Source organism: Haliotis cracherodii, unplaced genomic scaffold, assembly GCF_022045235.1.
Source record: "Haliotis cracherodii isolate W230 unplaced genomic scaffold, xgHalCrac1.p SCAF_10, whole genome shotgun sequence".
NCBI classification, from domain to species: Eukaryota; Metazoa; Mollusca; class Gastropoda; order Lepetellida; family Haliotidae; genus Haliotis; species Haliotis cracherodii.
The window spans coordinates 56,054,026-56,067,684 of record NW_027266265.1 but is presented as its reverse complement, the minus strand read 5'-3'; the positions used below and the strand labels follow the sequence as shown (position 1 = coordinate 56,067,684).

Here is a 13,659-nt window from a genome sequence, read left to right as displayed (position 1 = left end):
TCTGTATACTGCAGATGCCCGCTATATATAGTCTGTACGTTGCAGGTCCCCTTTATTCATCATACCACAGGTGTCCGTAATATGCAGTCAGCGTATACCACAGGTGTCCAGTGTATGCAGTCAGTGTGCATAAGTGGCTTGCAATGAGGTTTATGTAAAAAAATTATCCGCCATGCATGCAGTCATTATATATGCTACAGGTGTTCGCTATCAGTATACTACAGGTGTTCGCTATCAGTATACTACAGGTGTTCGATAACAGTATGCTGCAGGTGCCTGGGTAATGATCAGTATACTACAGGTGTTCGCTATCAGTATACTACAGGTGTTCGCTATCAGTATACTACAGGTGTTCACTATCAGTATACTACAGGTGTTCGCTATAAGTATACTACAGGTGTTCGCTATCAGTATACTGCATGTGTTCACTATCAGTATACTACAGGTGTTCGCTATCAGTATACTACAGGTGTTCACTATAAGTATACTACAGGTGTTCACTATCAGTATACTACAGGTGTTCGCTATCAGTATACTACAGGTGTTCGCTATAAGTATACTACAGGTGTTCGCTATCAGTATACTGCATCTGTTCACTATCAGTATACTACAGGTGTTCGCTATTAGTATACTACAGGTGTTCACTATAAGTATACTACAGGTGTTCGCTATCAGTATACTGCATGTGTTTGCTATCAGTATACTACAGGTGTTCGCTATCAGTATACTACAGGTGTTCGCTATCAGTATACTACAGGTGTTCGCTATCAGTATACTACAGGTGCCCTTGTGTACAGACAGTACACAGTAGGCGGACAGTGAAGAATATCCGACTTTAGGTCATATGAAATCGTCACCACCTTATATTGGTATTCTGTTGCCCGGCAGAAGCCAGGATGTGATAGACATAGTGTAACACAATTATTTTACCGGCAATATAATGTACTTCCGGTTCCTGCCATACAGTCAGTTGTAGCTTGTACATAACAGCTTACCCGTGAAGATCCGGGGTAGAACAGGTCTTCAGCAACCCATGCTTGTCGTAAAAGGTGACTATGCTTGTCGTAAAAGGCGACTAACGGGATCGGGTGGTCAGGCTCGCTGACTTAGTTGATGCATGCCATCGATCCCAACTGCGTGGGTCGATGCTCATGATATCAATCACTGGATTGTGTGGTCCAGACTCGATTATTTACAGACCGCCGTCATATAGCTGGAATATTGCTGAGTGCAGCGTTAAACAACAAACATACATACATAACAGATGTCTGCTATATAAAGGGAGTTCTAGTCAGTATATGACAGGCGCCCGATCTATTTTCAGTTAGTCAGAATATGACCGGTTCCTGACATATAGTCAGCTGTAGTTGGAATATGACAGGTGCCTGCTATATAGGAAGCTCTAGTCAGAACAAGGCCTACACTACACATATAGTCCCCTTTAGCCAGGTGTCTTCTATGTGCTCCAGCATCACCACGCCCAAGTTTACAGTGTGTAATATGGCAGCTGGTTCATCTTGCCAGACCGGACTGTTTACGACCACGATGACGCCCCCAGGCAGTCAGACTAACTCAAAACCCCGACGTCCTAGACGTGTAGAATGTCACATTCTCGTTCTACAACTGCTGGCCCTAGCAGCGAGCACCTGTACACTGACTAGAGATAACATGACTTCCCCAACGTACAACTGTACCGTGCAACAATGGTAAACGTATACTGTAAACGCTAATGTGACAACGATACATTTCATTCTGAGGAAACAAATCAAACATATAGGTATCTAGACTTCATAAAGATGTAAATATTAGCTCTTAAACATATTCATCCAAACATACCTGAATCACACACATCCCTATCGAACCTGCACAAGGACGGATCCATCACTTTGAAAATGGAGGGTCCAAAATATCAATAACCCCTCTCCTCTCGGCCAATTTTCCCCCAATATGTGCCAGTATGGCTTCTGGAGTACGAGCAGGAATGAGTTTATTTGTCCACATGCGTCGCGGACATTAAACCTGGCCTTGGCATGGTCTCGCGTCAACTGCACATTACGTTCAGACCCCCCCCCTCAGAGTTACTTAGGTCGCAGAAGAAAGTCGGGGAGTACACTGTTTTTAATTAACTCGACATAAGCCCATAAGCCTATTTAGAGACGTGACAGTGTCTTTCATATTGATTTCCGCCAGCAGAAATGCTCATATTGTTTGATCAAGTGTGGGTACTGTTTCCGAGTAAACAAATATTATTGTCATACCGTCGTTGAAAATTGTGTCTAGGATTATCAATATTTTTTAATATGTTCATATCAATCGCGTAACTTCCAATCAACATACGATTTTACGAGTTTCATTACAACGTGTTTGTGTGAACGTTACAGTGAGTGAGATTTTTACTGTATTTCAGTGACATGGGAGAAACAGTAGCCATGACGCAGATCGCATCATCGATTATACAGTTATATATGGATATGCTACACTGGATAATCGAGGGTGCGCAGATGTGGGCTGTTGTACATGATCACTTGTAACATGACCACAGCTGGTGATTGAATCTAGAACCATGTAGCGGATCCTGCGGGGAAGCTACGGGTCATAACTCAAACATAAGCATGTAGCAGATCCTGCAGGGAACCTACGGGACATAACTCTTACTTAAGATTGTAGAGGATCCTGCAGGGAAGCAGGGTGAAGGTTTTTCCCCGTTGTTGTTTAACGCTGCACGGAGCAATATTCCAGCTATATGGCGGCGGTCTGTAAATAATCAAGTCTGGACCAGACAATCCAGTGATTGATAGCGTGGTGAAGGTGATCAATACAGGTGTATTTATTAATTTAAAAATAAAATGTTTCTGATCATTTTCGTGTATACGAAGAAGTTACTTGCATGGTCAAAAAATGTTCGCCCCATCGAACTAAACAGTCATATTATCATAACGTTATTTTACGGTACAGAAACTAAATACGCTCTAAACACTCAAAAGGGACAGTATCGTTAAAATACACAAAGTTAAATAATAAATGAAATTTCACAAATTTAGTGCAAGACATAGCATAGTACTTACTATGAAAGGGTAAGGAACAGAGCCTTCCAAACCACGCAAAGCGTCAAGGAACAATGTTGATATAGCATAGCGAAACCCCAGTCTACAAGACAATTAACCCCCTACCTAGAGGTACCCAATGACAAAACAAAGATTTTATCAGTACAACAAGTCGAACATGTCAGGTAAGTGTCGGTGTGTCTCCCAGACAACGAGTGTCACATGTCACTCTGACAGTACTGACAGAGCATAGGTCACACGATACCACAGGTAGGCAACTAATGTCACACGATACCACAGGTAGGCAAGTAATGTCACACGATACCACAGGTAGGCAAGTAATGGAACCGCGGACGAGCGTCTTGTCAGAGCTGGTATCCAGCCCCGTGAACAAAAGTACAATTACAGGGCGCCGCGACTGTTGGAAAAATAATTTCACCTGTTGTGATATCTAAATCCCTGTTTAATCCCTCGCTCTTCCCTAGACACAATCCTTAAATACCAAAATACCAAGTCGCAGTGTGAAATGTTAGACTGTGTAATTGGCTTCTGGATCAGACGGAGTCTCCAACATTGTCTCCATATATACCGTATTTAACCGAATTAGCTTTCTAAAACTGTATACCGTAATGAACATACGACGTGATTACCACAAGACTAAACAACCCATCAGTCAGTAACTTGCACTGGGATATACGTTACCACTGTCACAGAAGTCGTCAGCACATATACGAAGATAATATAGTGATATGAACTATTATATGATAATTATAACGTAGAAACATAGCTAATGCAGGAAACACATTCCAAATATATATTGTAAATCTCAGTTATTTAAGCACATACGCTCAGGCAAACTAACTGATTTACTTCAATGCTGTAAATATATTAAAAAGGCTATTGTATTACGTTCATCCCATTTGTAATACTTGTTTAATGTTGCACCAATATGTATATTCTATATGTCAAGATTTATTTGTACATGGGCCTGTGGCCTTTATACTGAATAAAGAAATTGAATCAGACATAGCTATTATATGCCGAGAGATTCACCTCGTTCTAACGCCACGTGGTCGAATAATAACAAGACGTTCAACATAATGGTGGATATATCCCAAATAGAACATTTTTAAATTCAAATACCAAACACCTTTGATCAAATTTCACCCTCTCAATGTTTGTGATATCGTGCCCTTCGATCTGTATAAAAGTTTTGTTGTTGTTTGTTTGTGTTGTTTTTTAAAAGCCCCCATGCTGCAACAATTAGGAACATTTTGTCATGAAATCGTCCTTACCTTATCGACCAGAGGCTCAAGCGATCGTGTACGAATCCCACAACTTAACGTCAAGCCACAATAACCCGCTCCGACAGCCAGCACTTATCAGTCAAGGCGTTAACGTCAGAGTGATCCACTGACAAGATCATGATGTCAATTTCAACGACCAAGACGCTCTGTTGTAAGTAGTAATCAATTGTAAAGGGGACAGATTGACAAAAGACAAGTGTCAATACCTGAGTAGCGAGTCACTGCTGGGTCCCCAGACACAGCTGTTCACGTCCACTCTATTGTTTCAACATATCACCTGTTACCTACCTGTAATTAACATGCTATGTACACCTGTCAATCGCCGCTTTGTTTTGATAGAGCTGTTGACTCCAACCAGGGCAGCAATTAGGGTAGCAGTGTTTTCCCATTGTGGTTTGTTTACTCTGTGTTTGAAGTCTGTTTCAATTAGTGTTGTAGATTGGTCAAACACGAGCTGCACAATAGGTTTTATCCAAATTACTACATATATAGTCTTATATAGTCCTACATTCTAGTATGACTTCTAACGAGAATCACGTGGAGTATTCTTAATTAGAACTCAATGCTATGTTTTCACGTTTAAAGCAGAGTGACATGTTTCAATTAGATACACAAATCACAAAGATAGTGGCGACTAGTCCATCCTCAATAGGCCAGGGTACTATAATTTCAACATGATAAATAACCTGGGCTTAATTACCACATCAGCTTCGTTCTGTGTCCCATACCCGTCCAATCAACTTACAATGAGGAGCGAGAAAAATGCGATGTTTTTTGTTTATTTTTCTATAAGAGATGATGTTGTCACTTCTTTGAGGAAGTCATGACTGCGAATGGTCTGTGCTTATCTGAACATAACAGAGGGGCTATAACGTCCAGGGTTCGAATCAACTCATGTGCACAATGTATGAATGTCATCAATGGCGCCCCCGATGTTATATTTCAGGAATATTGTTGCAAGCGACGTAAAGTCAACTCATATATTCAGTAATATTCGGTTTTTTTTAAAAAGAAAGTAAACATTTGACAGGTAATACAATTGTGAGTGAGTTGTGTTTACGCAGATATTAGCAATATTCCAACAATCCCACGGCGGAGGACACCAGAAATGGGGTTCACACATTGTACCCGTGTCGGGAATCGAATCGGATATTCAGCTAAATAGCTCAAGCTTTAACCATTAGGCGCTCTACCGCCCATCCCGCACTGAACATGTAGAGTACAAGTCTGTATAGAACAAGCATGTCCTTACAGCGCAGCACATTATCACAGGAATACAAACACTTCTAACACCCAATAAGCCCTGTACGGGCCAGTACACCTTTACGTGAATCAAATATTGACACAACTGGTTAGTAGACGCTTCTCATTTCCTGAACTGGAATAAATCATGAAAAGGCGCTCAAATGTCTCTATATTGGAGTACGTAAACGAAGCCAGTAGTTGTACACTGTATTCAGACAAATACCCATGTCTCGTCAGTACAAAGGAGCAAATCTTACCTGTCGCCTTTAAGGAAACCACCCGCGCCAATGGTCACTCAATGTCAAAACAAAAGGCATGTGCCTCCATATATCTCAGAAAGCCAGTTACATTTGTCTAGCAACATGAAAGCCCTTTGACCGTTCGGACAAGTCTATTCCGTTTGATCCCACAGTTTAAACAGAAGGCCTGGGGTTAAAGACCCCAGGATAATCAGCATGACACATCAATCAACTGGAATCGGCGTTGTAAGACCAGTACGGTGTTAGGAGTTTGATAGCGTCGCTGTTCTATTGTCCACCCTCGTTAACTTTACGCTTCATTGGCGGTCCACAATACGTTGATCACCACTTCAGGTGGGTCGAACGGACTGCGATCGAGAATAACCATTGTAGGTGGACTTGTAAAGGAGCTGTGATGCAGTAGACGTGCAGACAGATTAAAGCGCTAACAAAGCTGGGAAAGGGGATGGGCGGTCGGAAAGTGTTATATGAAAACACGCAACAGAGAACGTGGGCGAAATCCCTCAATCCTTTCCATTGTTCACAGTTCATTAGTCCGATACAGTTGTGGAATACTGAGTTTGTAAATATATCATATATATATTTATAACTTAAAGCGCTTCTTCGTTGAGGGAGCGGTGGGGTAGCCTTGCAGTTAAAGCGTAACGTTAACGTTAACGTAAATTGTTGTTGACAGCACATTCGTCCTCATTGCCCTACCTGTTTTAACCAAATAGGGTAGGCGAGCTAGCCTAGTGGTTAAAGCGTTCGCTCGTCACGCAGAAGACCCAGGTTCGATTCCCCACATGGTTACAATGTGTGAAGCCCATTTCTGGTGTCTTCCGCCGTGATATGGCTAAAATATTGCTAAAATTCGGCTTAAAAACATACCCTTTCACTCACTCATCAACAGGGGGACAATAATAGGACGAGGAATAGCTGACATAGAGGTCAAAGCGCCATGGAACCCAACTCTGCAATGTTGGACTGCTTAATAGGGGAGGCAGACCCGACAACCGCGACGCTCCTGTGACGGTCACGTTACAGTTAATAGCAGATGGCCCGTATCATAAAGACAACATATGTTATCTCCTTTCATAACACAGTACAGAACGTGTGGTATGAAACAAGGTAACACACCACGAGGTCATTCACGAGGCGGCGGGGGCGGTCGGGTAGCCTAGTGGTTAAAGCGTTCGCTCGTCACGCCGAAGACCCGGGTTCGATTCCCGACATGGGTACAATGTGTGAAGCCCATTTCTGGTGTCCCCCGCCGTGATATTGCTGGAATATTGCTAAAATCGGCGTAAAACCATACTCACTCACTCACTCACGAGACGGCGAGACTTCACGCCCTGCTACAGAAACATGGGCGATTGATATCACGGGATGATAGCACACGAGGGAAATCTCGAGGATGGACTTAGAGAATAAATTCGGACAAACATGTTTTTATACAAAAAGGAGATATATGTATTCCCATCGCAACACGGATTCTAAGCCAATCACTCCAAAAGCCTTCTCTCTTCAGCTTAGGTGTAAATGACGTGTCGAAAAGTTCCGCTCAGCCAATTTTCTAAAGAAGGATTTTATGTGAAATTGCTTCACGTTTTGAGATATCAGTAAAACAATTCATTCTACGAGGGTGTGAGATATCAGTAAACTAATTCATTATACGAGAAACTTAACACCAATGCCAATCTAAACGATTACGTTCATCGCTGGTATTGTTGACTGATGCCGACGAACAGATCACCTGACCGGAAGTAACACGCGATCACTAAATGCATTGCGAGGTTCTATGGTTCTTCTGACGCCATGATTACATGAAGCACGGAATGAAACAATTCATCTGTTACTGCGGCTACTGGGCTTCATACAAAATCTAAATAGGAATCTGTGGGGTCGTGTGATGGATAACACCCGCCACAGCTGCATTGGGGGAGAAGCTCCCCTTGAAAACTATAGGTGGTAAAATTGAATTTACATAACTCCATTCATATCTGTATCAAGAAAAAATATGCTTACAGAGCAGTTTGCAGACATATCACCATGGAGACGGTGCGATGCCATATATCTATCCGCTAGAACACGTTTAATGCGTTCAAATGTGTTAAAACATCCAATTTGAGTATATTTCTCCTGAGTTGCTGTCGTCTATATTTGGCAACGTGTTAAAGTTCAAAGGTGGAGGACATTGCGATCTTTGACCAACAGCAAGTCACGCTGATCAGTCTATGCTGGGCAAACCTTAGACTGGTTCCCGGATCCTCAGCTTGCAATGGTGTCGCTGCTCTTGCTCTGCCTTCCAAGTCTGTCGCAGGAACGAACGGGAACCAGTCAAGGCTAAACTGGGTATCAACATCCGCTAATTATTTTGCGGGGCAACACCCTAACGCAGACCGCGACAAGTTGTCGATTGGAAATGTAGCTATGATTATCGCACACACATTCTCCTACTAACTTCTGGCTGTTTCACAGTGCGGCAACCAAGCCCAACACAGACGCTGGAGCAAGGGAGTTCGTTTTTGAACAGTAATTCTTGAAACAGTACCACCGTTATATCACGGCGTGCCACGCAGCTTGTTGTGGGAGGAAAGTCTGAAAAAGTGCAGGTCTTAGACGTTTACCATTTTGGTGGAACCCACGAGCCTAAGGGGGCACAACTCTGCACAGCGACTTGCCGCTCCTCATATGACAGGCCATCTGGCCTCCCTATGATGGGGACTAGACATGTAGATGTCTGTGTTGCTTCGCCATTAAAGCTTCAAGTAATACTTGTGTAGAGTGTGGCGAGGACAGGGTGGCCTGTCTATATGTATATTCCAGCCTCAGAACCCATTCATGTCCTTTCATGTTGGTGATTCATGTTCTACCGATGTACTGAATATATTCAGTGGAAGCAACTATGGTCATCAATCTCATTATAATCAGCTCGTTTACTCCGACACGATAACGCTCTGCGTGAAGAGGTATCGTTTTGGAGTAACAGATCTGATTCTATTGAGATGCTAAGTCAACCAAATATGGTTATACGCATGACATGCTAGCTTTCCACACCACAGAGTGTCTGAGCCACACCCTGAGATCACGAGTGAGCGGTTTTAGAAATAATCCAACAATATCATGACTCAGGACACAAGAAAAGGGCTTCGCACACTTCACCCATGTCTTCGGCGTGACGAGCTAACGCTTTAACCACTATCTCCATGGATAGTTATGTGGATAGTGAGACCATATCCAACTATCCCATGCCGGTGACACGTTCACTATAGCTATATCTCCATGGATAGTTATGTGGATAGTGAGACCATATCCAACTATCCCATGCCGGTGACACGTTCACTATAGCTATATCTCTATGGATAGTTTTGTGGATAGTGAGGATTCCCTCACTGTAAGTGACACTGAAAATAATGAAAATCTCTCTACAACATTAAGCCATGAATAATTCATTTGTAATTTCCTGGGACAAAGAAAGAAAATGAGAAGAAAGCGACCCGTCGCGTGGCTATTGATTAGCCAGAAACACACGCGTACCCAGTGCTTATTTATTTAGAATTATTTCCGCTCTTTATCCGCATGTAACGAAGACACTGGTAATTCCACACTTTCACAAAAACTGTCTACTTATGCCCAGACTAACGTGTTATTCTTACTTGAGGCATGCAAATGTTTAGTTAATCATATGCATCAGTAAATTAATCAGCCTAAGTTCTTTCTAGCATTTTCTTGGTAATGAAATAGGTAAGGTGAGGTGAAATGGAGTTTAACGTCGCGTCCAAGACTATTGCCTTATATAGCGACCTGCATACACGTGTGTGTGGCTGCTTGTACGAGTCCATACCAATGCCGATTTATAGTGCTAGCCCACTGAGATACCATGTCACAGTTTCACATGAATACCCCACTTAGAAACAGTATACTGACTCCGAGCCGACCAGTCCTTATTTTAGCCCCTTAATACCGAGCGCCAGGCAGGGAAACAAGTACCTACTTCTAAAGTCTTGTCGTATGACGAGGCCGGGATCGAAAAAACGACCTTCAAACTCTCCGAGCGCGGACGCTCTACCACTAGACCACGTAGGCGGTCGGTGATGAAGTACGTCTAAATTTGCTCGTCACGCCGAAATCCCGGGTTCGTTTCCCCACATGGGTACAATGTGTAAAGCTCATATACGGTGTCCCCAGATGGATACAGCTAAACTATTGCTAAAAGCGGCGTAAAACTATACTCACACAATTTACCAAGGAAGCATTCTTTAAAAGATGTGGACATGCGCTGTGTAGAAGAAAATGTATGGAATTACAAAAGACAATTAATTGTCGTGTTGTCGCCGTTTCAAAACCAAACAAATATGGCACAATTAACCAAAGCGAGATAACGCGGGAAACTGCATGTAGCTCGACTCTCATATGCAACATGCTATCAGTTTCTTGTTTTAATATCACTCCACACATTCAAAGCAATCCTAAATCCATCAATAGTCCATGCTGAAAGTGTAGCGTCAGCGCAGCACACCCAGGGAACCAGGCTGTAACTCATATGCTAGATTCCCACCTATGTGTAATGTATTACCCTGACCGACGGAGACTCGGGACTACTACAGATGTCCCAGGGGGATTCATCAAAGAAAGTGAAAGGGGGTCTGGACGGTTTTTTATTGAACGGAACATGCGAGTGATGTTGCATTGTAGATTGTGTGCTCAGGCGGCGGTTATCTCCCCCTGGTTGTATTTGATTACACGCCCGCCAGGGACGCTGTGAAACGGAACAGGAAGTTCTTTGAGACTCCAAGACATAGAAGCCCCTTTGAAATGGAGAGTACTAGGCTGGGGGCTCGGTGCAGATTGGCAGCTGGTTTGAGAAATACTTCCACAACCGAAGTTACCACACATCCAGACGAGTGTTCCTGTTTTATACGAATACAATTAAGGCACACTTTCGCGACCTTGCCTTGGTGAAACTCAAGAATAAGACAATCGAACCTACTCGTTTGAGTCAATTGCTGTTTGTTAAATGCTGAATGAGACACTGTGGTGTAACAGTGGTTGGGACAATATTTCATGGCGTTTCAGATTAATGTTGGAGGATAGACCGCAGTGACGCAGGTCCGCTTTTGTGGGCAGGCCATGTACAGTTACATACCCTCTAACCATTTGTCAAGGAATTTAGTTAAATTCTAAAGAATACCTGACGCCCCATACCGCATGTATTTGTCCTGTCATGACGCCTCTTTAAAAGACATACGGAAGTTACGTCCCTTATCAGTGGCTGGATCCGTAGTCAGAGGTTGGAATCGCAGTTGCAGCGTGATTATAAACTTGATAACACCACATGTTATCTCGAGCAGCGTCTGTTGGACTTTCCTCCCAAGTTATGTAGCATAATTTTATATTTTGATAAGTTACCATCTGACACTGACGCACCATTATATAACCGAACTACCGTTGAAAGCAGCGTCCATCTCTACTCCCCCACAAACACTCGGGCCGAGACTTGTGTTTCCCGAAATCATCGGTCATCTGGAGCAGGTCTAGCTAAGTCTACACATATACATCTGATATAAAAACATCACCAAATCCATACGAATCCCGTTTCTATGAATACCAATAAATCAACGTCTCCCTCTCGTGTCGACGACCGCTGCGATAGACTCCATCAAGGCCAGCCCCCATGTACGTAGCTGCGCCAATGCTATGTGAAATATGTTTATCTGAATCATGTGCCCGGCCAACGAGCTACCCCAGACATTACACAGCATCAGCATATGCCCCTCTCTCCCCGAAGAGCTACTTCATATATGCGCGTATCTCCTGTAACGTTCTGATTCAAACAAACAATAAAATACATGTCCCCGGCGGGCCAGAACGAGGCTATTACAACATCAAGCGGGAGTATATATGATTAGCTTGTGTTTTATGTACTGGAGAATGGTTTTCTGATATAATCGTGTTTCAACATCTGACGAATTCTGAAGTGTCATATTAAATTGCTGCTCGTAATTCATGGCGAACCAGTTGTAGTGTTGTTGCGCACGTTTCATACAGTGCATTAAGGCATTACAGGGTCGTCATCACAAATCGCTATGATACTTCACCACCATACTGGCTGATATACATCAGCAACACAGTTTTATCAATCCTCCATGTCATCATCGGTAGTTTGAAAATATTGATTTCCATCACAGTCATCGATTATTGTCATTGTCATTTATGATTATGATGATGATGATGATGATGATGATTATTTATTTTATTTATTTTGAAAAAAAATCAAAGAGTGTTTGGGTGATCCTGGCATAGTCAGGCTGGTTAGGCTCATCACCAGCTCCTGTAAGACTCATCATTGCTCCCTCTACACGCAGCCCAGACAGCGAAAGGGACTTCTCCCAGGAAAACCCACCCAGAACTTTTCGGAGAAGGTGAAGACTCCCCAACACTGCAGCCTTCTGCATTACCCAGATGATTATTATTATTACAAACGTATTATCACGATCAACGTTCAGTGGCATCAACATCACGTTCTCCCTGCATTATTACGTTTTTTATTATTGGTGCCACAGCTGTGACGTCAACACCTCTTCGTTGTTGTCTTGTGACATGGCTGCCTACGTGTCGTTGTACCAGGTGCGTTGATCATAATGTCGATCACGGGTTTGTCCGGTTCAGACTCAATTATTTACAGGCAGTCGTCGCGTGACTCGAATATTGCTGCATAAAACAACATACAATCTTCCAGCACCAGCATCAGAGTCATAATGACGCCAAACGAATGCGATTATGATAATTATTATGAATATCATAGTGATATGTACGGAATGTGTCCCGCCTGTGAGTCTACCAGTAATTACAGCCTTAATATCACACACACAGCTGGTACATACTGGTAGTCTGACCTATTTGTGCAACTCTGTGTCAAGAGCATAGTTCCATGATTGATTGCCTGTCAGCATAAGTGGTAGGTATGTCCTCGACACGAGGGCACGATGTTAATAGCATGTTCATATACAGCTTGTTAGCACCCTATACAGATTGATAGTATCCTATATAGAAACGACAAATCGCAGAAATTCTGCGCTGTCTGGTTAAAAAACCCATCTATTTTCTCGTCACGTGATCAGACATATGTCAATCAGTGATTAGAGAACAGTAAGTGAAACAGGTATTTCAGGAAGGTGGGATATCTTTAACGCATACTCATGGCAACCAGTTGAGATAACTAACTACACTTCATACTTCGGACCACTGGCAACGAACTTCATCCAATTGATTGGCGTCAGTGGCAACCAGTTGAATAGAATCACTACATCTAACTAATTCATTTCCATGGTAATCAGGTGAGCTAAGTTAGACGCTGCTGAAGCCTATTCAACAACTGAAGCAATACGATTGTTATACCACGTATATACGTAATGTCGAGTCAGGTGAGCTAAGGCTTAACTTCCGTGTGCTGTGACTCAATGGCAGGTCATGGTGACCTGTCGGACTGGGTGTTACCCACACAATATGTCAACACGACCTCAAGGCGAAATACAACAACTGTAGATACATCTAGTACACATGTATATTCACACAACTCCGGCAACAGCCTGAAGACACCACTATCACAAGGAGAACCATGCTTGAGTCACACGCTGTTTGTTGATAAGAGCTTTGGTTAATGCCCCTTACAAGAACAGGATTTGAAGTCGACATACACACAGTAATAGCGTGTATTAAACATACAGTGCGTGTCAAAGCTTGACCACTGCAAGGTACAATCTATCTAAACATGTAAGGCAAGTTAATAATTTAGATTGTTTCACCAATTTGGGATACAAA

General features: G+C 42.8%; 1 protein-coding gene across 2 annotated transcripts in view; it reads right to left on the bottom strand.

The window, feature by feature from the left end:
• The window catches only part of LOC139454548 (RING finger protein 151-like), a 34,046-nt gene that overhangs the window by 6,095 nt on the left and 14,292 nt on the right, over window positions 1–13,659 (bottom strand). Inside the window, exon 1 of one of the 2 annotated variants that reach the window (XM_071236332.1) lies at window positions 5,854–6,212. The exons of the other annotated variant lie outside the window; for it this stretch is intronic. The gene's annotated coding sequence lies outside the window, so the exon portion shown is untranslated. Of the gene's footprint in view, window positions 1–5,853; window positions 6,213–13,659 lie in introns of those variants that run through there. 2 annotated transcript variants of the gene reach the window in all.